This window comes from Bos mutus, chromosome X (assembly GCF_027580195.1).
Source record: "Bos mutus isolate GX-2022 chromosome X, NWIPB_WYAK_1.1, whole genome shotgun sequence".
NCBI classification, from domain to species: Eukaryota; Metazoa; Chordata; class Mammalia; order Artiodactyla; family Bovidae; genus Bos; species Bos mutus.
In genome coordinates, this window is record NC_091646.1 from 130008656 (window position 1) to 130033115 (window position 24460).

The 24460-nt window shown below is 46.8% G+C and overlaps 1 protein-coding gene across 4 annotated transcripts in view; it reads left to right on the forward strand.

Annotated features, from left to right (window-relative positions):
* LOC102285105 (transducin beta like 1 X-linked) overlaps positions 1 to 24460 on the forward strand; it is a 252846-nt gene that overhangs the window by 165141 nt on the left and 63245 nt on the right. For all 4 annotated transcript variants that reach the window (XM_070366068.1, XM_070366070.1, XM_070366069.1 and 1 more), the window contains one exon: positions 16307 to 16395. The gene's annotated coding sequence lies outside the window, so the exon portion shown is untranslated. The remainder of the gene's footprint in view (positions 1 to 16306; positions 16396 to 24460) is intronic.

Below are 24460 nucleotides of genomic sequence, written 5' to 3' on the forward strand. Positions count from 1 at the left end.
CTTCCCCTTCCTTCCTCTTCCTTCCTTCCTTCCTTCTTCCTTCCTTCCTTCCCCTTCCTTCCCTTCCTTCCCTCCCTTCCTTCCCCTTCCTTCCCCTTCCTTCCCTCCCCTCCTTCCCCTTCCTTCAGATTCCTTCCTCCCCTTCATCCCTTCCTTCCCTTCCTTCCTTCTTCCTTCCTTCCCTTCCTTCCCTTCCCCTTTCCTTCCTTCCTCCCCCTTCCTTCCCCTTCCTCCCCTTCCTTCCTTCCCCTTCCTTCCCCTTCCTTCCCTTCCTTCCTTCCTTCCCCTTCCTTCCTCCCCTCCCCCCTTCCTCTTCCTTCCCCTTCCTTCCTCTTCCTCCCTTCCTTCTCCCTTTCCCTCCTTCCCCTCCCCTTCCCCCTCTTCCCCTTCCTTCCTTCCTTCCTTCCTATCCCCTTCCTTCCCTTCCTATCCCCTCCTCCTCTTCCTTCCTCTTCCTTCCTCTTCCTTCTCCTTCCTTCCTCTTCCTTCCATCTTTCCCCTTCCCTTCCTTCCTTCCCCTTCCTTCCTTCCTTCCTTCTTCCTTCCTTTCCCTCCCTATTCCTTCTTCCCTTCCCCTTCCTCCCTCTTCTTCCTCCCCTTCCTTCCTTCCTTCCTTCCTTCCTTCCTTCCTCCCCTCCTTCCTTCCTTCCTTCCCCTTCCTTCCTCTTCCTCCCTTCCCCTTCCCTCTTCCTTCCTTCCCCTTCCTTCCTTCCTTCCTTCCTTCCCCTTCCTTCCTTTGAATTCCTTCCCTTTCCTTCCTATTCCTTCCTTCCTCTTCCTTCCTCTTCCTTCCTCTTCCTCTTCCTTCCTTCTTCCTTCCTTCCCCTTCCTCCCTCTTCCTTCCCTCTTCCTCCCTTCCTTTCCTTCCCCCCCTTCCTTCCTCTTCCTCCTTCCCTTCCTTCCCCTTCCCTTCCTTCCTTCTTCCCTTCCTTCTTCTTCCTTCCCTTCCTCTTCCTTCCTCTTCCTTCCTTCCCCTTCCTTCCTTCCTTCCCCTTCCTTCCCCTTCCTCCCTTCCCCTCTTCCTTCCCCTTCCTTCCTCTTCCTCCCTTTCCCTTCCTTCCTCTTCCTTCCTCCTTCCCCTTCCCCTTCCTTCCTTCTTCCTTCCCCTTCCTTCCTCTTTCTTCCTTCCCCTTCCTTCCTCTCCCTTCCTCCCCCTTCCATCCCCTTCCTTCCTCTTCCTTCCCCTTCCTTCCTCTTCCTCCCTTCCCCTTCCTTCCTTCCTTCCTTCCTTCCTCTTCCTTCCTCTTTCCCCTTCCTTCCTCTTCCTCCCTTCCCCTTCCTTCCTCTTCCTCCCTTCCCCTTCCTTCCCCTCTTCCTCCTTCCTTCCTTCCTTCCCCTTCCTTCCTCTTCCTTCCTCTTCCTTCCCTTCCTTCCTCTTCCTTCCTTCCCCTTCCTTCCTCTTCCTTCCCTTCCTTCCTTCCCCTTCCTTCCTCTTCCTTCCTTCCCCTTCCTTCCTTCCTTCCTTCTTCCTTCCTTCCTCTTCCTTCCTCTTCCCTTCCCTCTTCCTTCCCTTCTCCCCTCCTTCCTCCCCTTCCCCTCCCCCCTTCCTCCCTTCCTCCCCCTTCCTTCCTTCCTTCCCCTTCCTTCCTCTTCCTTCCTCTTCCTTCCCCTTCCTTCCCTTCCTTCCTCTTCCTTCCCCCTTCCTCCCCCTTCCTCCCCTCCCCCTTCCTCCTTTCCATCTTCCCTTCCTTCCTCTTCCTTCCTTCCTTTCCTCCTCCTTCTCCTTCCTCCTCTTCCTCCTTCCCCTTCCTTCCTTCCTTCCTTCCTTCCTCTTCCTTCCTTCCTCTTCCTCCTTCCCCTTCCTTCCTCTCCCTTCCCCTTCCTTCCTCTTCCTTCCCCTTCCTTCCTCTTCCTTCCTTCCCCTCCCTTCCTCTTCCTTCCTTCCCTTCCCTTCCTTCCTTCCTTCCCCTTCCTTCCTTTGAATTCCTTCCCTTTCCTTCCTATTCCTTCCTTCCCCTTCCTCCCTCTTCCTCCCTTCCCCTTCCTTCCTCTTCCTCCCTTCCCCTTCCTTCCTCTTCCTTCCCTTCCTTCCTCTTCCTTCCCCTTTCTTCCTCTTCCTTCCTTCCCCTCCTTCCTCTCGGGCCTTCCTTCCTTCCTCCCCTTCCTTCCCCTTCCTTCCTATTCCTTCCCTTCCTTCCTCCCTCTTCCTTCCTTCCTTCCCCTCTTCCTTCCTTCCTTCCCCTTCCTTCCTTCCTTCTTCCTTCCCCTTCCTTCTTCCTTCCTTCCCCTTCCTTCCTCTTCCTTCCTTCCCTTCCTTCCTCTTCCTTCCTTCTTCCTTCCTTCCCCTTCCTTCCTCTTCCTTTCCTTCCCTTCCTTCCCCTTCCTTCCTTCCTTCCTTCCTTCCCTCCCTTCCCTTACCCTTCCTTCCTTCCACTTCCTTCCCCTTCCTCTCCCTTCCTTCCTTCCTCTTCCTTCCCCTTCCTTCCTCTTCTCCTTCCCTTCCTTCCCTTCCTTCCTTCCCCTTCCAGCTCCTTTTCCTTCCTTCCCCTCTTCCTCCTTCCCTTCCTTCCCTTCCTTCCCCTTCCTCCCCCTTCCTTCCTTCGAATTCCTTCCCCTTCCTTCCCTCTTCCTTCCTGCCCCTTCCTTCCCTCTTTCTTCCTTCCCATTCCTTCCTTCCCCTTCCTTCCCTCTTCCTTCCTTCCCCTTCCTTCCTTTCAGTTCCTTCCCCTTCGTCTCCCTTCCTTCCTTCCCCTTCCTTCCTTCACATTCCTTCCCCTTCCTTCCCTCTTCCTTCCTTCCCTCCTTCGAATTCCTTCCCTTTCCTTCCTTCCCTCTTTCCCTTCAATTTCTTCCTTCCTTCTTTTCCTCCTTCCCCCTTCCCTCTTCCTTCATTCCCCTTCCTTCCTCTCCCTTCCTCCCCCTTCCTTCCTCCCCCTTCCTTCCCCTTCCTTCCTTCCAATTCCTTCCCCTTCCTTCCCAATCCTTCCTTCCTCTTCCTTCCTTCCCTTTTCTTCCCCTTGAAATTCATGCACGTAATTAGTGTTTATCATGAACAAAACAACCCAGAATCTTTGTGTGTGTGTCATAAATAGAACTCTTAACAGAGAACAGATCCTTTTACTCTTGTCTGCCAGTTTCTTGGGAGCCCTTTTAGTATAGTGACAAAAAATAACTAATCCATCTAAATAAAGACACATCCATAAATGAATGGTGTTCAAGGGAATGTGATGATAGGAGATGAGGAACCATAATGCACCATGACCTCTCACCTCCGGTACCCGTGTTCCTAGTTGGGTGAGTGAAAAGGGCGTGAGGATCATGGCCTGATTTTAATTCCCAGTGGGTAAAAGGCACGTGTAGAACTGCCCTACTTCTTGCCACTATTATGATGTTAAAAGTCAAGTTTATTTTTGTAAGTCATTACCATCTTGGCAGACTTGCATTCATTTTTGTCAAGCACTGCCATCTTTAGCTTGCAGCCTTCCAGAGTCCCCTTCCCCGTTGGTTTCATATTTCTTCTGGGAATCTATAGTCTTCCAGCAGGAGAACCTCTTTATTAGAATGTCTAGCAACTGGTGTATTCAAAATCTGTCAGGAAGTCCGTCAGGAACATCTCAGCATGTGTCAGAAAAGTTAAAGTTTGGGAAAGTTATATCCTGAGCATGAGTGTCATTTTCTAGGTGAATACCTAGGTACAGACAAGCTAGAAGGAAAATGAAAGTTCCTTCAATCCAGTTATTCCGACTCTTTTGCAGCCCGTGGACTATACAGTCTGTGCAATTCTCAGGGCAGAATACTGGAGTGGGTCCCCGTTCCCTTCTCCCGGGGTCTTCCCAACCCAGGGAATGGAACCCAGGTCTCCGCGCTTCCAGGTGGATTTTTTACGGCTGATCCACCAGGGGAAGCCCTAGGAGGACCAATTCCAATATTTCCCCTGCCTGCAGTTTGGAGCCAGGAAGGCATCATGACAAGAAAGTGGTGACTGGCTGTGTGTGAACCCTGGTCCTTCACTGCTCGTGGGGGTACCTGGGATCCCTCGTTAGGCGTGACATTCTAGTAGGAAGGATTCTGTCGTATTATTAGCAGGATTTAACTTCAAGGCCTTAGAACAGATCCACAGTAGCAGCTATGTATCCGTTTTTATGGTTAGTTTTTCTTTTCATTCTTCTTATTATATGATCCTTAACTCTAGGTCCCTCCCCTTCAGAAAGACCTTGTTTTTTATCTGATTTTCCTGTCCTCTCTTCATGTCCTGCCAGTCCTCCTTCCTTCATCCCCTCCCAATCTCCTTGGTAACCATAAATCTGTTTTCTATGTCTCTGAGTCTCTTTCTGGTTGGTAACTAAAGCTCGTTTGTGTCATATTTTAGGTTCCACATATAAGTGATGAGTTGCCTTTGTCTGACTTGATACAGTAACCTCTAGGTCCATTCATGTTGTTGAAAATAGTATTATTTCATCCTTTTTTATGTCTGAGTAATATTCCATTATATGTATGTATGTGTATATACATGTATAGATGGATATGGATATGGATTCCTCTTCTCCCTTCCCTTCCTTCCACCACGCGCTTCCATGTTTTTTCAGTGGATAAATATTTGAGTGTTCCATCTGAACAGTTCCTTTCCTTCAGTTCAATCACTTCGGTTGTGTCCCCACCCAGCTCCCTCCATCTTCAGTGACAATGAGCCTGGCCTTCCTCCCTTGGAAGGACAGTGGAAGTATTCTTGCTGGTGGTTTAGTGCTTCACATGTCTTTATGCGTGTGTCATGCCCCTAAGTCCCTTCAGTCATGTCCGACTTGGGCCTTCCCGTCAGTCAGCTAAACTTCGGTTTTCTTGGTGGTGAGTGAGTCCCCTCTTCGTTCAGTCTGCCCGGCTCTCCTTGCGACCCGTGGACTATGGCCCAACAGGCTCCTCTGTCCATGGGCTCCCCTTACTCCCCCTTCCTCCATGTCTGGTATGCCCTTCTCAGGGGATCTTTGGCCCAGGATCAAACCTGTGTCTCTTCGTCTCCTTCACAGGCCTTCTTTCCCCCACCACCTGGGGCTCCTTGTTTATGTCTTTTGTCCTTCCCCTCAAGGTTCCCACACCTGATAAAAAAACTTGGGCTTCAGTGATAATGTCAGTGTCCTTTGCATCAGTTGTAACAGATCCTCTGGTGAGGACCTAGATAAGGAGAAATTACTGCCTGTGTAGGAGCAAATGGCCCACACTTTTCTGTCCCTTCCTGTCACTTTGGCTGGAAATCTAAATTAGTCTAAGCGAGCCTGTTAAAAATCGTGTTTAGGTGGAGGGAGGGAAAAAGAGATGTCATCTCCCTGATGAGATTTATTTTGTTTCAGTTTTCAGCTTATCGATCTGTGAAAGAACTGGAAATTTCATGAGACTTTGCACTTGGGAAGAGCATCATCTTAACCTAAGAATGGCATTTGAGCTAGTGTCATGAAGCTCCTGGCAGGTGTACATGGTGTGTGTATGTCTGTGTGTGTGTGTGTGTGTGTGTGTGTCCCAGAGACCAGAACCTCTTCCACCCGTCATTCCAGAACCCCCTCTGTAGTCCTTCCTAGAAACAAAGGCAGAGACTTGTTTTTTCTCGAATAGACCACTTCTGTCCTATGTTAATTGTCTGAAGTCAATTAGAAGGTTGTCTATTTTCCTGTAATATGGAGTCGTCTTCCCAGGGGCATCTTCCATCTGCCAGTCAGGAGACATAAAGAGGCGTGGGTTCTTCCTGGGTGAAGATCCCCTGGAGGAGGGCATGGCAACCCCTGCGGTGTTCTTGCCTTCCCATGGATGGAGGGCCTCCGGGCTTCCTCATTTTCCAAGGTGAACCCTTAGTGACTCTGCCTTCCTTCCAAGAAAGTTTGGGTCCACACCTTAATAAAATAGGCTTGATATTGCCTTTCTTCCCTGACAGCTCAGTGGGTGAAAGAATCTGCCTGCAATTCAGGAGACCCTGGTTGATTCCTGGGTCGGGAAGATCTGCTGGAGAGTACCTTCCTATCCTCCAGTATTCTTCCCCTTCCCTTCCAGCTCAGCTTGGTAAAGAGTTAGCCTGCAATTTGGGAGACCTGGTTTTGATCCTGGTTTGGGAAGATCCTCTGGAGAAGGAAAGGCTTCCCCTCCAGTATTCTCTGGGAGAATCTATGGACTGTAGTCCATCGGCCATAAAGAGTCAGAGACGACTGAATGCCATTTTCCAGAACTGCCCTCAGGCGAGGATCGGCAGACTCCTGCCTATCCCCAGCCCACCTGCAATCTGTTTTTTTAATTGTGTTGGCTTTTTCCTCCCATTTATGTACCGTCTGCAGCTGTTTTCCTCCGTTCAGTTCTAGCAGACTCAGTTTGGGTGTCAAGGATCCAAGATTCCTGCCTTCCTCACCCCTGCTTTCCTCTAGAACTTTTCCCTTTGGTCTTCATATCTCATCTCCCCCGATTTTTCATGGGGTTTCAGAAAAGGGACATTATCTTCCTAACCTAGTTAGAGAAATAATAGAGACATACAAGGTTCCCTGTGAAGGACCCTTCTGCTTCCTCCTGCTCTCTCTGCGTGTGAGATTCCTCGTGTGTACTAGGGTGCCTTTGTTGAAATTCCCCTTCGACTCTTCCTTGGTTTCCCGCCCTTCCTCCCCCTCCTTCCTTCCCCTTCCTTCCTTCAATGCCTTCCTATTTCCTTCTCCCGCCTCCGCCCTCCTTCCTCCCCTCATCCCCTTCCCTTCTCTTCCTTCCTTCCCCTTCCTTCCTTCCCCTTCTTCCCTTCCTCCCCCTCCTCTTCCTTCCTCAGATTCCTTAATCCTTCCTATTCCTTCATTCCATTCCTTGTTCCTTCCCTTTCCCTTCCAATTCAGGAACCCCTTCCCCCTTCCTTCCTCTTCCTTCCTTCCTTCTTCCCTTCTTCTCTTCCCCTTCCTTCCCCTCCCTTCCTCCCAGATCTTCCTTCCTCTTCCTCCTCCCCTTCCTTCCCCTTCCTCTTCCTTCCTCCCTTCCCTGGGATTCCTTCCTCCCCCTTCCCTTCCTTCCTCCCCTTCCTTCCCCTTCCTTCCTTCCTCCTTCCCCTTCCTCTCTTCCTTCCTCCTTCCTTCTCTTCCTCCCTTCCCCTTATCCCCATCTCCCCTTCCTTCTTCCTTCCCCTTCCTTCTTCCTTCCTTCCTCCTTCCTTCCCTTCCTTCCCCTTCCTTCCTTCCTGGATTCCTTCCCTTCCTTCCTTCTCCTTCTTCCTTCCCTTCCCCTCTCTTCTTCCCTTCCTCCCCTTCCTTCCTTCCCCTTCCTTCCTTCCTTCCCCTTCCTTCCTTCCTTCCCCTTCCTTCCCTTCCTTCCTTCTCCCCTTCCTCCCTCCTTCCTTCCTTCCTCCCCCTTCCTTCCCCTTCCTTCCCCTTCCTTCCCCTTCCTCCCTCCTTCCTTCCTCCTTCTTTCCTCCTTCCCCTTCCTTCCCCTTCCTTCCCCTTCCTTCCCCTTCCTTCCTTCCCCCCTTCCTTCCCTATTCCTTCCTTCCTCTTCCTTCCTCCCTTCCTTCCTCCCCTTCCCTTCCTCCCTTCCCCTTCCTTCCTCTTCCTTCCCTTCCCCTTCCCTTCCTTCTTCCTTCCTCTTCCTTCCTTCCCCTTCCTTTCCTTCCTCCCTCCTTCCCTTTCCCTTCTTCCTTCCTCCCCCCCCTTCCCTTCCTCCCCTTCCTCCTCCCTTCCCCTTCCTTCCCCTTCCTTCCTTCCTTCTCCTTCTTCCTTCCCTTCCTTCCCCCTTCCTTCCTCTTCCTTCCCTTTCCCTTCCTTCCTTCCTTCCTTCCTTCCTTCCTCCTTCCTTCCCCTTCCTTCCTTCCTCCCCTTCCTTCCTTCCTTCCTTCCCCTTCTTCCTTCCCTTCCCCTTTCCCTTCCTTCCTTCCTTCCTTCCTTCCCTTCCTTCCTTCCTTCCTTCCCTTTCCTCTTCCTTCCCTCCTCCTTCCTTCCTCTTCCCTCCTTCCTCCTTCCTTCCTTCCTTCCTTCCCTTCCTTCCTTCCTTCCTTCCTCCTTCCTTCCTTCCTTCCTTTCCCTTCCTTCCTTCCCTTCCTCCCCTTCCTTCCTCCCCCTTCCTTCCTTCCTTCCTTCCTTCCCTTCCTTCCTTCCTTCCCTTCCTTCCTTCCTTCCTTCCCTTCCTTCCTTCCTTCCTTCCTTCCTTCCTTCCTTCCCTTCCCTTCCTTCCTTCCTTCCTTCCTTCCCCTTCCTTCCCCTTCCTTCCTTTCCCCTTCCTTCCTTCCTTCCCTTCCTTCCCTTCCTTCCTTCCCTCCTTCCCTCCCTTCCTTCCTTCCTTCCTTCCTTCCTTCCCTTCCTTCCCCTTCCTTCCCTTCCTTCCTTCCCCTTCCTTCCTCCCTTTCCTTCCCTTTTCCTTCCCTTCCTTCCTTCCTTCCTTCCCTCCCTTCCTTCCTCCTTCCTTTCCTTCCCCTTCCTTCCCTTCCTTCCTTCCCTTCCTTCCTTTCCTTCCACCCTTCCTTCCTTCCTTCCCTTCCTTTTTTCCCCCTTCCTTCCTTCCCTTCCCTTCCCCTTCCTTCCCCCTTCCCTTCCTTCCTTCCTTCCTTCCTTCCTCCTTCCTTCCTTCCTTCCTTCCTTCCTTCCCTTCCTTCCTCTTCCTTCCTTCCTTCCTTCCTCTTCCTTCCTCCCTTCCTTCCTTCCTTCCCTTCCTTCCTTCCCCTTCCTTCCTTCCCCCTTCCTTCCCCTTCCTTCCCCTTCCTTCCTTCCCTTCCTTCCTTCCTGGCCCTTCCTTCCCTTCTTTTTTCCTTCCTTTCCCTTCCTTTCTTCCTTCCTGCCCCTTCCTTCCTTTCAGTTCCTTCCCCTTCTCCTCCTTCCTTCCTTCCCCTTCCTTCCTTCACATTCCTTCCCCTTCCTTCCCTCTTCCTTCCTTCCCTCCTTCGAATTCCTTCCCTTTCCTTCCTTCCCCTTCCTTCCCTCTTTCTTCCTTCCAATTTCTTCCCCTTCCTTCTTTTTCCTTCCTTCCCCTTCCTTCCCTCTTCCTTCATTCCCTTCCTTCCTCTCCCTTCCTCCCCCTTCCTTCCTCCTTCCTTCCCCTTCCTTCCACCTTCCTTCCTTCCCAATCCTTCCTTCCTCTTCCTTCCTTCCCTTTTCTTCCCCTTGAAATTCATGCACGTAATTAGTGTTTATCATGAACAAAACAACCCAGAATCTTTGTGTGTGTGTCATAAATAGAACTCTTAACAGAGAACAGATCCTTTTACTCTTGTCTGCCAGTTTACGTAGAAAGAGAATTGGGCACCCTTTTAGTATAGTGACAAAAAATAACTAATCCATCTAAATAAAGAACATCCCATAAATGAATGGTGTTCAAAGAGGAATGTGATGATAGGAGATGAGGAACCACTTAATGCACCATGACCTCTCACCTCACGGTACCCGTGTTCCTAGTTGGGTGAGTGAAAAGAGACGTGAGGATCATGGCCTGATTTTAATTCCCAGTGGGTAAAGGCACGTGTAGAACTGCCCTACTTCTTGCCACTATTATGATGTTAAAAGTCAAGTTTATTTTTGTAAGTCATTACCATCTTGGCAGACTTGCATTCATTTTTGTCAAGCACTGCCATCTTTAGCTTGCAGCCTTCCAGAGTCTAGAGAAATGCACGTTGGTTTCATATTTCTTCTGGGGAATCTATAGTCTTCCAGCAGGAGAACCTCTTTATTAGAATGTCTAGCAACTGGTGTATTCAAAATCTGTCAGGAAGTCGTCAGGAACATCTCAGCATGTGTCAGAAAAGTTAAAGTTTGGGAAAGTTATATCCTGAGCATGGAGTGTCATTTTCTAGGTGAATACCTAGGTACACAGACAAGCTAGAGAAGGAAAATGAAAGTGAAAGTCAATCAGTTATGTCCGACTCTTTGCAACCCCGTGGACTATACAGTCTGTGCAATTCTCCAGGGCAGAATACTGGAGTGGGTAGCCGTTCCCTTCTCCAGGGGGTCTTCCCAACCCAGGAATGGAACCCAGGTCTCCCGCATCGCAGGTGGATTTTTTACCGGCTGATCCACCAGGGAAGCCCCTAGAGAAGGACAGCAATTCACAATATTTCTGCTGCCTGCAGTTTGGAGCCAGGAAGGCATCATGACAAGAAAGTGGTGACTGGCTGTGTGTGAACCCCTGGTCTGACACTGCTCGTGGGGGTACCTGGGATCCTCGTTGGAAGCGTGACATTCTAGTAGGAAGGATTCTGTCATTATTTATTAGCAGGATTACATAACTTCAAGGCACTTAGAACAGATCCACAGTAGCAGCTATGTATAAACCGTTTTTATGGTTAGTTTTCTTTTTCATTATAGCTTATTATATGATATTAACTGTAGGTCCCTGTACTTCACAGAAAGACCTTGTTTTTTATCTGATTTATGTATAGTAGCATGTGTCTGCCAGTCCTCAAGTCCTAGCTTATCCCCTCCCCAATCTCCCTTGGTAACCATAAATCTGTTTTCTATGTCTATGAGTCTCTTTCTGGTTGGTAACTAAGCTCGTTTGTGTCATATTTTAGGTTCCACATATAAGTGATGAGTTTGCCTTTGTCTGACTTGATACAGTAACCTCTAGGTCCATTCATGTTGTTGAAAATAGTATTATTTCATCCTTTTTTATGTCTGAGTAATATTCCATTATATGTATGTATATGTGTATATACATGTATAGATGGATATGGATATGGATATGTTGGAGAAGGGCATGGCAACCCACTATTGTATTCTTGCCTGGAGAATCCCATGGACAGAGGAGCCTGGCAGGCTACCCCAGTGTACGGGGTTACAAAGAGTGAGATAAAACTGAGACACACACACACACATATATATATACACACACACCACACCTTAGGGGCTTCCCAGGTGGCTCATTGGTAAAGAAGCCACGTGCAAATGCTGGTGACATGGATTTGATCCCCGGGTCAGAACGATCCCTTGCAGGAGGAAATGGCAGCGCACTCAAGTATTCTTGCTTGGAGAATCCCATGGACAAAGGAGCCTGGTGGGCTACAGTCCATAGGGTCACAGAAGAGTCGGATACAATATATCGACTAAACACAACATCCCACACCTTTAGCATTTTATCTGTCGGTGAACATGTAGGCTGCTTCCACATCCTAGCTATTGTGCACAGTGCTTCTGTGAATATGTGGGTGCATGTATCTCTTAGAATTAGGGTTTTCTCTAGATATATACCCAGGCTACCATCTGTGGGGTCGCACAGAGTTGGACACGCCTGAAACGACTTAGCAGCAGCAGCAGCATAACCAGGAGTGGGATTGCTGAATCCTATGGTAATTGTACTTTGAGTTTTTTTAAGGGGCCTCCTTACCATTCTTCATAGGGGCCATACCAAATGCATTTCTGCCAACAGCGTACGAGAGTTCCCTTTTGTGCACACCCTCTCCAGCATCTGTTATCTGTAGACTTCTTGCTGATGGCCATGCGGACCTGTGTGAGGTGATGCATCATTGTAGTTTTGATTTGAATTTGTCCAGTGATGAGCAACATCGAGCATCTTCTCAGGTGCTCATTGGCTATCTGTACGTCTTCTTTGGAGGAGTATCTACTTTGGTCTTCTGCCAGTTTTTTTGATGGACTTGTTTGGTTTTCTGTTACTGAGTTGTGTGAGCTATTCGTGTGTTTTGGAAACGGAGTCCTGTTGAATTGCAGCCCAGCCTGTAGGTTTTCTTTTTGTTTCGTTTACGGTTTCCTTTACTTGTGCAAAAAATCTTGTGAGTTCACTTCCGCTTTCCTCTTGGTTTTCCAGTGCAGCAGTCATCAAGTCACATGTTAGTCTTTTCTCAAAGCTGCAGTTCCCAGGCCCTTTCCTCTGGGAGGCTCTTTTCTACTTTCTCGTTAATTATGGACGTTTAAGTGACTATTGGAGGGAACTCAGACAAAGTAGACTGCTTGAAATCAGGGTGTTAGACCCCTGACAGTGTTGTAAAGGTTGCTTCCTTCTCTCTTTAATTTGCTGGTTTGTGATTGCAAAAAACAAGCCAAACTTGGAATCTCTTCACTTGTGCTTTGGGAAAGACTTAACATGTGACTTGATCACCTGGCCAGGTGATTTTTGATATCTTGGTGAGTTAAGAGTTAAGCATAAGCAGATAAATTGAAACTTGATACCATGGAATCTCAGAGCTAGAAGACACTTAACTGTATCTGCTGCTGCTGCTGCTAAATCTCTTCAGTCGTGTCCGACTCTGTGCAACCCCGTAGATGGCAGCCACCAGGCTCCCCCGTCCCTGGGATTCTCCAGTCAAGAACACTGGAGTGGGTTGCCATTTTCTTCTCCAATGCATGAAAGTGAAAAGTGAAAGTGAAGTTGCTCAGTCATGTCCGACTCTTATCGACCTCATGGACTGCAGCCCATCAGGCTCCTCCGTCCATGGCATTTTCCATAGCTCCCCCCAAAAAAGACATTTAGTTTTTAACATTTCAGCACACCCTGATGAGCTGTTTATCCCTGAATGTAAGGTAGTGTGTTAGCCACAGTGAAGTATAAAGAGATGGTAGAAGGCATTGTTCTTGCTTTCAAAGTAGCTTACAGCCTCATAAGTAACAAGGGCAAATCAATAAGTTCACAGATCTTTTTATGTGAATTAAAAAAAAAAAACAACATTTTACTCTGGCAGATTTCAAACATACTAAGAAATGAAGAGAATAATGGACTTCCAAGTATTCATTACAAAGCATCAGAAATTTTCAACATTCTGCTAAACTTTTTTCAGGACTCTATTATAGAAGACGTTTACATGTTACATGTATTTACGTAAAAGGATAAGCCTATAAATTTCCTCTCTTACAATCTTTTATACTTGATTTTCAAGCCCTTCCACTCAAATTTCAATTTTGTTAAAGCCATTTCTCTTTTTTTGCAAACATGGATATTCTTCTTTCAAATGAACGATGCAGTTTCTTCTTGATTTCATTTGTACCTCATTAAGTGATGGGATTATCTGCTGAACCTTGAATGTTCTGGTATTCCTATTTTTCCAGAGACTTTCTCTCTGTAATAGTTATTATTTTGCTTCATTGCTCTTAAATATTTTTTCTTTATCAGAATTCTTTTTTTTTTTTTGGCTATGCTTCGAAGCATATGGGGTCCTAGTCCCCTTACCAGGAAATGTGCCCCCTGCAACGGAAGCCCCCACTTATAAGAATTCATTGTTATTCCCATGCTCTTAATCCACTGAATGCCTTGAACTATTTTGCAGTTGGGTATCTGATGCTTTTGTGTCTCTTAGTGAACCATTTTCTCTATACAGAATCCGTGATTGACCTCGGTAACCCGTTTTAGATTGTGATAGTCTATGCTAAAGTGTCCCGTGGGTGTTCCTTTCTGAATCGAAGGCCCATGTGTACTTCTAATATGGCACCGTACGAATAAGGCAGAAGTCACGAAGAAAAGTGTCTACTTAGTCTACTGGCAAGTAGGTTTTTTCCCCTCCATTCTTGTCTCTTCATAGGAAAGAATTAAAACGACAGACCGACACAGCTCAAGCAGGCAGGATTTATTAAGCAAGCCACGTGCAGGACAGTCTTGAGACAGGAGAGTGGACCCACACCCGTGGGAGTGGTCTGGTGTCATTTTTAGGTTTCCCTTTGTATACATTTTTCTCTTCCCCTTGGCGGTTCCTCGGGCTCCATTGGCTATTTCCCTTTGCAAAATAGGGCTTGTATCTGCAACCAATCAGGGAAGGGAATGCAATTAGGGTGTATGGTCAAGCCAGTCAGGGAAAGGGGTGTGTTAGGCCTCTTCCCCCTCCAGAGGTTCTTGTTCCAGGCCTCAGGTTTTCCTTTTCATGGGCTTTTTCCTTTCCTTTGTCTGCCCTGCACGTGGTCCTTCTAGTTGTCCCTTCCTCTGACTACCATCTTGGACTCTGTTTCCCTAGTCTAACCTACGTAACACTAAAGTCTGTCCCATTAAAATATAGTTTCTGGGTATTAGTAGCATTTGGGGGCCTGATCTGTCTACTGTGTGGAAGACTGTTCTGTGAGTTGTAGATGCTTAATGCTATGCCAGTCGTGTCCCTCCTCCAGTTGTGACACTGAAAAATGGTTCCAGACATTGCCTAATATCCTAGAGTGCCCTGGGGCAGAGGACACACCACCCCTGGTTGAAAGCACCTGTGTTATCACTGTGGACGTGCTATGATGCTTCCATATTCTTATTACGGGTTACTTGGCTCAGTCGGTAAAGAATCTGTCTACCATGCAGGAGACCCGGGTTCAGTCCCTGGGTTGGGAAGATCCCCTGGAGAAGGGAATGGCAACCCACTGCAGGTTTCTTACCTGGAGAATTCCATGGACAGAGGAGCTTGGCAGGCTGCAGTCTGTGGGGTCACAAAGAATCGGACGTGACTGAGGGACTCACGTCACTTTCGTTGTGTGTTTACCTTTGAGAATTAAGGAATATATTGCATTTGTTAAAATCATTTGCATGTCCCACAAATATTTTTCAGTCCCATGAATTCTTGCCAGCACGGCTTATGGGTAGTGGTTCTCTTTGGTTGTTCGTAATGGGAAAATCAGGAATGACAAGGTATTGGAAGGTCAGATTTCTCACTTTAACTTCTTATTTTTAGCAGTAAACTAATTAATTTGTCATGTTGCATAACCAGAATGTCATTAACCAAAGTCATATTTCACATGTTTTGTGTGTTTCTAACACACAGATGATGTTAATTACTCTTATTGAATTTAACAACTTATATCAAAGATAACCTTCAATTTGTGAGTTACCATCTGTTTTGGACAAAGAATAGGTCCAAATACTAAATACTGAAGCTTTTTTTTTTTTTCCTGAACAGCTTGTAATAAGAGCTGTTTATATATTAATTGCCTAATTGAATTATTGTGGATTTTAATGTTTTAATTTTCAAGCAATTTGGGGCTTATTGTGGTGACATCTGCTCATATTTTGATACTTTACGGTATTTAGCAGTCTCATCAGAAGGCTATTTTGGGTTTACAACACAGTCCTGAAAATAGTCAATTGCTTTCTGCGTCAGGTTACTCTCAGGAGTATTGTCCTATTTCATCTCTACTACAGAATTTATTTCATAATGAAATGCATTTTTATTTTATAAGAAAAGTCCATATTCCCTTGTCCCTGCTTCAGTCTAATGCCGTTAAATGTCTATTCAAACAACTGCAGAGTTTTGTTTAAATCTTATTTTCCTTCAGCGGTAGATTTTTTTTTCAGTTGTTCTTGGTTATTACTTTCATCTTACAGATCCTTATGATGTTTTAAAAATATAGTGTAATGAAACTTAACAGCCTATGAACCTGCTTATAGAATCTTTTTAATCTCCTTTCTTTGAACAGTATAACTATAAACATAGCTCAGTGGGAATAATTTCCTTGAATTTCCTTAAAAACGTTTCAAGAGGTTCTGATTAATTCACTAATAAGAAACAGCTTCATTCATAGCCCTGCTTCTGAATTTGAATTACATTAAACCTGGCACCTTTTTATATCACTTAAGACTATTGAACAAGAATTTACAGAAAGTGGTAGTCATTTAATTTCCTCAGTTTTTGAATGTGTGGATAATTTAAATCCTGTAGGAGCCTGGACTCACTCACAACCAAAGACATTTTGTAAGGAAGGAGGTACATATCCTTAAATAGATGCTGGTTGACTGCTTTCTATTTATGTTGACTGAGAAAAGCAAGTTTGTGATATGAAGGGTTATCTTGTGAGATATACCCCTGGCTTCTTTAGAAATCTGTGCAAATACAGAACTGCTCTGAAATGGAAATGTAGGAGAATAACAGCGGAAAACTTGAGACCTGGTAGTCAGTGCTTCCTTTTGCTTTATTTTAGAAAGCCGAAAGAAGGGGGGGAGAAACGATTCTAACGTTTCCCTGTTTGCATGAGCACATAACTGAGTGCATGTCTGCACGCAAACTTGCATGGCGTGATGATGGTAACATTGGCCCAAGCGCTGTTTATCAACTTTCTGTGAAGCATCTTTCTTCTCTTTAGGGTGTGTACGGTTTAATTTACTGATTTTATGTGATACACTCCCTAAAACAAAGATGTTTCAAGAGGGCGTTCATTATCATTGAATGATAGCAGAATGCTTGTCTGCACTCTAACCAATGTTATTTACTTTGAGACGTTTTCCTTGTAAAGCTCTGCATGTACCATAATGCTGATGGCTGGTTTTAATTACTTTCCTTTTTACCTTGCAAATTAAACTGCACAGTTTGGGTAAAAGTTGAAGATAGAGGGTATGAAACAGTAAAACGTGTTTGAGATGACAAAGGAAAAGAAGAACAGGAGAGATCAAAGGTGAACAGTTCCCAAAGAATTTTCAGGTTCATTTTGATTGTGTTGTGGTTTTCCTTTTTTTCAATCTCCTTGTTTCTCACCAGGCAGGTCCCAGCAGACACTTGGCAGTTCCTATGATCGGGTGCTGGGGAGCCCACTGGTTCCGAGGTCTACACATGAAGTCACCCTAAAGGTACACCCCTGCCTTTGATCTTTGTTCTCCGCCTGAAATTCGTTTCAAACAGAACTGCATTTTGCCAAAACTGAACACCTTCTGTTTTAAAATGATACATGTCTGAGGTCTTTCTTCTTGCTGAAGTTCAAGGTAATTGTTGTTTAATTGCCAAGTCATGTCTGACTCTTTGCGACCCAGTGGACTGTAGCCCACCAGGCTCCTCTGTCCATGGGATTCTCCAGGCACGAATACTGGAGTAGGTTGCCATTTCTTTCTCCATGAAGGTAATAGACAAAGCATTATTAAATAACGATGTGCTACTTCCTTGATTCTTTAAGATGAATTGGGCTTTTTTACCTTCTAAGAATTTTGGGAAATTCTTAAAGAGATGGGAATACCAGACCACCATACCTGGCTCCTGAGAAATCTGTATACAGGTCAAGAAGCGGACACTTAAAACCGAACATGGAACAATGGACTGGTTCCAAACTGGGAAAGGAGTACCTCAAGGCTGTATGTTGTCACCCTGCTTATTTGACTTATATGCAGATCATGCGAAATGCCAGGCTGGATGAAGCAGAAGCTGGAATCAAGATTGCCGGGAGAAATATTAATAACCTTAGATACACAGATGACACCACCCTTATGGCAGAAAGTGAAGAGCTAAAGAGCCTCTTGATGAAAGTGAAAGAGGAGAGTGAAAAAGTTGGCTTAAAACTCAACATTCAGAAAATGAAGGTCACAGCATCCGGTCCCATCACTTCATGGCAAATAGGTGGGGAAACAGTGGAAACAGTGAGAGACTTTATTTTCTTGGGCTCCAAAATCACTGCAGATGGTCACTGCAGCCATGAAATTAAAAGAGGCTTGCTCCATGGGATAAAAGCTATGACCAACCTAGACAGCATATTAAAAAGCACAGACATTACTTTGCCAACAAAGGTCCGTCTAGTCAAAGCTATGGTGTTTCTAGTAGTCATGTATGGATGTGAGAGTTGAACCATAAAGAAAGCTGAGCACCAAAGAATGGATGCTTTGGAACTGTGGTGTTGGAGAAGACTTTTGAGAGTCCCTTGGACTGCAAGGAGATCAAACCAGTCCATCCTAAAGAAAATCAGTCCCGAATATTCATTGGAAGGACTGATGCTGAAGCTGAAAGTCCAATACTTTGGCCACCTGATTTGAAGAACTGACTCATTGGGAAAGACTCTGATGCTGGGAAAGATTGAAGGCAGGAGGAAAAGGGGACAGCAGAGGATGAGATGGTTGGATGGCCTCACCGACTCGATGCACATGAGTTTGAGCAAGCTCTGGGAGTTGGTGATGGACAGGGAGGCCTGGCGTGCTGCAGTCTATGGGGTCGCAAAGAGTTGGATACGACTGTCCTGTACTGAACATGAAGCTGAATACGGAACCAGCTATTTTAAACTTTTCTGGAGCAGATGACAGCTTCTAAAATCAATCCCTTGCATCACCATTATGAATTAAAATTAAGCAGCAAAATTGATTATAATTGAGGGCATGAGGCTGTATCTTATTTGGCTTCTGTATCTTAATTCTTTGCTTTGTTAGTTTCTTAATATGATTTGTGTCTATCTGCAAATTGATTTCCTACTTAACCTTGAAAGTTATTAAAAAAACATGTAGCTTACTATTGATAGATCTAGTGAGATGATAAGGTATACCCAGAGGAAGAAACCAAAGAATCATAGATGCGCAGACATCAAGAATGGAAACCCAGGGAGTTCCTTGTGGTTCCAGTGGTTAGGACTCTGCAGTTTCCATTACAGGAGGCGTGGGTTCCATCCCTGGTCAGGGAACTGTGATCCCGAAAGCCTTGTGACCCCCCCAAAAAATGAAAAACCAGAGTTGAAGCCCACGTCTCAACCTAAAGCTGATGGTTCCCCTCTCCACCCTCTATCAAGAAGAAGCACTGTTAGTATTTTGGAAGATGGAATTTTAGAGTTTGATTTTATCCTTTATTTTTTTGTGTTTTCTGGTTCTTTCCTTGTTTTAATGGAAAAAAAAAAAACCACTGATAGAAGTTTTGTTATTTTAAAAACATAAAAGATGGCATTTTTGCGGAAGATTTTTTGCTGTACTTCTTTAAAAAGAAGCAATCAGAAGTAAGATGATAGGCCCAAATTTAACCACAGGAACAACCTTATGTGGTATTTTTGTTTAAGACCAAACATGTAACAAGGTAAATATGTACCGTTGGCCCATGGGTTTGAACTGCACCGGCCCACTTATACGTTAATTTCCCCCCTAATAAATACCTAACCGCTGTGCACAGTCCGTGAGTGAATCCACAGATGAGGAACCATGGATATGGAGGGCCCCCTGTAGGTATAAGGGGATTTTCACCCCAAACTCCATTTTGTTCAAGGGCCAGCTGTATTAGAATTTCAATATTTTACTTAATTATCTGGAAGGGGTGGTTTGGTTTTTTTTAAATTGAAAAATTAGAAAAGGTTAATTGAGTCTGTGACATCAGGTGTTGAGGTTGTAGCATGAGTCTTTTAATGGCCAAAGAATATTCCATTTGTACGGATGGACCACTGTATGCCGTTTATCCATGCATCAGCTGATGGACATTTGAGTTGTGTTTACTTTTATTGAGTTGTTCAGAAGAGCGCTGCCGTGAACATTCGTGTATAAATTTTATCTGGATTGTGTACCTTCATTTTCTCTTGGGTATATACCTGAGAGGAGAATCGCTCAGTCATATGGTAACTCTGTTTAACGTTTGGAAGAATCATCCCAGCTTTTCCAAAGCGGCTGCACCATCAGTCAGTATTTTTAAAACGCAGTTGAGTCATAGTTTCAATGTCAGAGGGGAGAGAGAAGGTCTGTTGCTCATCCGTGTCTTGATTGAGTCTGCATTCAGTATTCAGGGCTTTGAGTATTCATGAGCTTTGAGGGAATTGAATTGAGCGCACACGTTGACTTCCTGCTGTGAGTTGGGCATTGATGTTTAGCTTCACAGGTGACTCTGGAAATTTGTGTAGCCGTTGATGATTCCCTGTGCGATTTCGACATGCGGATGTTCATTTGGGATTATGCTGGGGAAAGGCATTGCTGCTCACATACCACAGTGCCCATGGTGCCTCCGTGACCGTGAGCTTGGGAGTCATCTGTAAATCACAGCCCTTTCTCTCTGCGCTGGGTGCTGTGTGTCAGAAAGTGAGGGCTCATGTCTGTTCCTGTTGCTGTTCATTCACCAAGTTGTGTGTGACTCTCTGCAACCCCATGGACTGCAGCACGCCAGGCTTCCCTGTTCTTCATCATCTCCCAGAGTTTACTCAAACCCACGTTCATTGAGTCGGTGATGCCATCCAACCATCTCAGCCTCTGTCGTCCCCTTCTCCTCCTGCCTTTAATCTTTCCAGCATCAGGGTCTTTTCCAGTGAGTCAGCTCTTCACATCATGTGGCCAAAGGATTGGAGCTTCAGCTTCACCATCAGTCCTTCCAATGAACACCCAGGACTGATCTCCCTTAGGATGGACTGGTTGGATCTCCTTGCAGTGCAAGAGACTCTCAAGAGTCTTCTCCAGCTCCCCAGTTCTAAAGCATTGATTCTTCGGTGCTCAGCCTTCTTGATGGTCCGACTCTCCCATTCATACAGGACTACTGGAAAAACCATGGCTTTGACCAGACGGACCTTGGTCTGTTCCCGTTTGACTTAGCCTAGTTTCAGCAGGTCCCTCGTCGGACAGTGACGGACACACAGCAGGTGATGGCTGTGGTGTCTTCTTGGCTCTTCATTTCAGAGCCACCAGCGGGTTATGCCTGAGGAGCGTCCACATTCTTAGGGCATCACCTTCAGGTTCCCAGACAGGAATTTCGGCTGGAAAACGACAAGACGGGCGTGTTCTAATGTAGAGAGGGGACAATCTTCGGGGGAGTGAGGTTGGCAGACGTTTTCCATCAAGGGCCAGAGAGTAGATGTTGATAGCTGATGCTTTGTGGGCCCCGGGGTCTCCGTTGCTTTCCTCTGCCTTTGCCCTGTGAGAACCGCTACTGATCATACACAGATGAACGAGTGTGGCTGAGTGACATCAGTAATACTTCACCGATGGGCACTGGATTTCCAATGTCATCGCAATTTCAGGGGTGGCAAAATAGGATTGTTTTGATTTTCCTTGCAGCCATTTAGAAACAGAGACGCCGTGGATAGCTCCTAAGCCTTACGGAAGGTGGGCGACGTGTGAATCTGCCTGTGGGCTGCGGTGCGCCAGCCTTGACCTCGAGAAAGACACCCATTTTATTTCTCCGTCTTCTGACCGTGACCTTCGAGTTGAAGGCCTCTGACATGCAGCTCTGCGAGGTCCATGGCGAGCTTAAGACAGCGTCCACATTGTGGTTTCCCTGCTGGCTCAGATGATAAAGAATCCAACTGCAGGGCAGGAGACACGGGTACGATCCAGGGGTTGGGACGATCCCCCTGGAGGAGGGCATGGCAACCGCACTCCATGAACATGATTCTCCTTGCCTGGAGAATCCACACGGACAGAGGAACCTGGCGGGCTACAGTCTGTGGGGTCGTAAAGAGTCAGGCACGGTCAAGTGACTGACACTTTATTACTAAGTTGTGGTTGCTTGGCCAACAGCCTGCCGCTGCTCATGGACTTTAGGAATTACAGGGCCTTCCACGGGCAGTGTGGCTCTGGACGTCTGGAACCAGCCTTTCCCAGGGGACATTTGATCACGTCTGGAGACCTTTGAGGAAGATGTTTGCTCCTGACACCCAGTGGGTGGAGACCAGGGATGTTGTTTATCATCCTCCAGGGCGTCGGGGAACCCGTCACAGAGATCCATGTGGTCCTGAGTGTCCACAGTACCGAGATTGACGACCCCTCCCTGTTCGCATCAGAATTTCTTTCTGTGTTTTGATCTGCGCACTCCTCTGGCTGTGGGAATTTCACCTGCCGAGCGTCGGATGACAAAACTGAATGCCTTCTGCTTGCTGATTTCAGTGTCAAAGGGCACTCTTGGGATACTCGGCTTCACGGTGCTTTGAGTATTTTTCTTTTATGTGGTGTGTGGTTGTTGTGTGTGCATGCGTGCTCACTCATGTCCAACTCTTGGAGACCGCATGGACTGTAGCCCACCAGGCTCCTCTGTCCGAGGGATTTCCCAGGCAAGAATAGAGGCATGGGTCACCATGCTCATTTAAAGCTGAAGCATCACAGTATACTTTTGTTTTTGTTGTTCGGTTGCTCAGTCGTGTCAACTCTTTGCAGACCCCATGGACTGCAGCACGCCAGGCCTCCCTGTCTATCGCCGACTCCCGGAGTTTACTCACTCATGTCCATTGAGTCGGTGATGCCATCCAGCCATCTCATCCTCTGTCGCCCCCTTTTCCTTCTGCCCTCAGTATCTCCCTATTTTAGCACCAAGGTTTTTGAGACACAGGCTGACTCAGAGGGCAAAGCATCGCCTGCCTTTATATTTACAGACAAAGCCACAGGGTTTTTTGCTTGTTTGTTTTTTCAAAACTCTGGAGACCACATTATAGGAGTCGATGACCTCACTTAGGACTCCACCTACCACAGAAAAGGGAATCATCCAGGCCAAGATAAATCTTGCGTATGTGGCTGAAAATCACATTGTCTGAGAGCTTTCGTAACCAGCCTGTGTATATTCCTGTGATTTGTCAGAGGGCCTAGTGCAGAGACTGTCATTCCAGCCCCTCGGTCTCAGATAATTAAAGTCTGTAAATTAATTTACGGACTAATCGGAAGCCTTAGCTGGCAGACCCACGTCCTCCAGCAAAGAAGGGAAAGGGCATTTTTACATTGAAGCTGTCCGTATTTCCCGAGGCACTTAGCTGCGAAAGCTTGGGCACCTGAGCTTGCATTTCACCTCGTGGACGGAAGGCTGTAAAATATAACGGTGCTGTCGGACTTACGTGTGTGTCTGTCTCTCTGCCACACAGACCTTACTTAGCAGTGGCTTGCTATCATCGGGGTGAACTTTTTTAGGAAGGTTTCCCTCTGGCCTGCCTCCCGATGGGGCAGAGAAGTGTGGGGTGGGCAGGGTGTGCGGCTCAGAGGGTTCGAGATGGGGACCCATGGCTGCTCGGGAGGGGGACACGTGGTCTTGGCCGCATGTCTGGGCCAGGACGTCCCGTCCTCTCGCGTCTCCATGCTTCATGCCTGTGTGCAGAGAGTCGGAACGAAGCTAACCAACCAGCCACTAATGAATCAGGGCCGGCACATAGGCTCAGAAAGGCCCCTTTCTGAAGGCCTCACCCTTTTGATTTCTGTGAAGCGTGTCATTATTTTTCTAACCCGAGGAGGCTCCCTTCTCCTTGCTGTCTCAACCCTGCCAATTTCTCTCCTCCTTAGCTGGGTTGTTCTCATACTGATTTCTGAAGACGCTGCCTGATTTTAATTACATCCTAATGAATGTGACTGCAGTTCACGTTTGTAGGAGGAAATTAGGGGAATACCGAAAAGGCACGCCACACGTACACGGATTTAAGTCCAGCATCGTCCCAGCCCTGGAGAGACTGGTGCATTTTATTTTACTGTTTACATTTTAGAGGGTATCTATTATTTGTACGTGTGTGTGTGTGTGTGGTTTGTGTGGTTTACTTGCTAAGTCGTGTCTGACTATTTGCAACCCCATGGACTGTAGCCTGCCAGGCTCCTCTGTCCATGGAATTCTCTAGGCAAGAATACTGGAGTGGATTGCTATTTCTTTCTCCACGGGATCTTCCCCACCCAGGGATCGAACCTGGGTCTCCTGCGTTGGGGGCAGATTGCTTACCCACTGAGCCACCGGGGGAGGCCTTGTGTGTGTGTACAAACTGAAACTTAGGCACACGCGCATTCCATTTGGAGCCTCCTTTTTTTTTTCACGTAGCACTGTATCATGGATGTCATTGCCGGTCATGAAAATCCTTTTGAGGACTGCAGTCTTACTAGGTTACTGCATTCTCTTATTCAGATGGTGGCACTGGTGGTTAAGAACCCGCCTGCCAGTGCAGGAGACGTCAGAGACGTGGTTTCAGTCCCTGGGTTGGGAAGATCCCCTGGAGGAGAACAGGGCCGCCCGCTGTAGCATTCTTGCCTGCAGAATCCCAGGGGCAGAGGAGCCTGGCGGGCTGAGGTAATAGGGCTGCAAAGAATCGGACACGCTGAAGAGAATCCCAGGGACAGAGGAGCCTGGCGGGCTGAGGTAATAGGGCTGCAAAGAATCGGACACGCTGAAGCAAGCTGGCACGCGTGCATGCCACTGCTGGGCATGTGAACTCTGGTGAGGAAAGAATAGTTCTTGGATTATGTTTATAATTTTGGACCATTGGGCTCCCAAGTAAATAAATACAACTATAAAATTAGTGAAAAATCTTACCTTTGGGGGGACTGTATTTCTCACTGTAGGATAATATGCATGCAAATACTCTTTAGTAAAATGAAGATAAGTCTGTGGGGGAAGCAAAGAAGGTGAAACCACTGTTGACATTTTCTTGTTTTCTGTCCAATCTATTCTGTGTGTACATTCTGCAATAACTGAAGTCCAACTATAAAAGCCATCATTTATTGAATAGTACTCATTACTGTCTTTGGACAACAACGAAAGTTTGCAGTCGTTTTCCAGCAGTTACGTGGCGGCTTCGTTTCAGTTAATGCAAGCTGAGCAGGTGTGTAATGTGATGAAACAGGCTTGCTTCCTCCCCACCTTAGTCTCCAGCAGTGTGTACAAGAGCATTTATATGTAAATGTTGACACACACATTAAGCTTCTAGTCTCATAACTGGCCACTGGAAAACACAGTTTCCATTTGAAAAGAGAGCAATGTTATGGACTTCCCTGGTGGCTCAGTCGGTAAAGAATCCACCTGCAGCAGAGGAGACCCAGGTTCACTCTCTGAGTCGGGAAGATCCCCTGGAGGATGAAATGGCAGCCCACTCCAGTATTCTTGCCTGGAGAATCCCATGGTCAGAGGAGCCTGGTGGGCTACATTCCATGGGGTCACATAGGGTTGGACACGACTGATCGGCTAAACTACCCCCAGTATTATGGAGAAGGGAAGCCAGGAGGTGAGTCCTACTATGTTGCAGTCGGCAGAGAA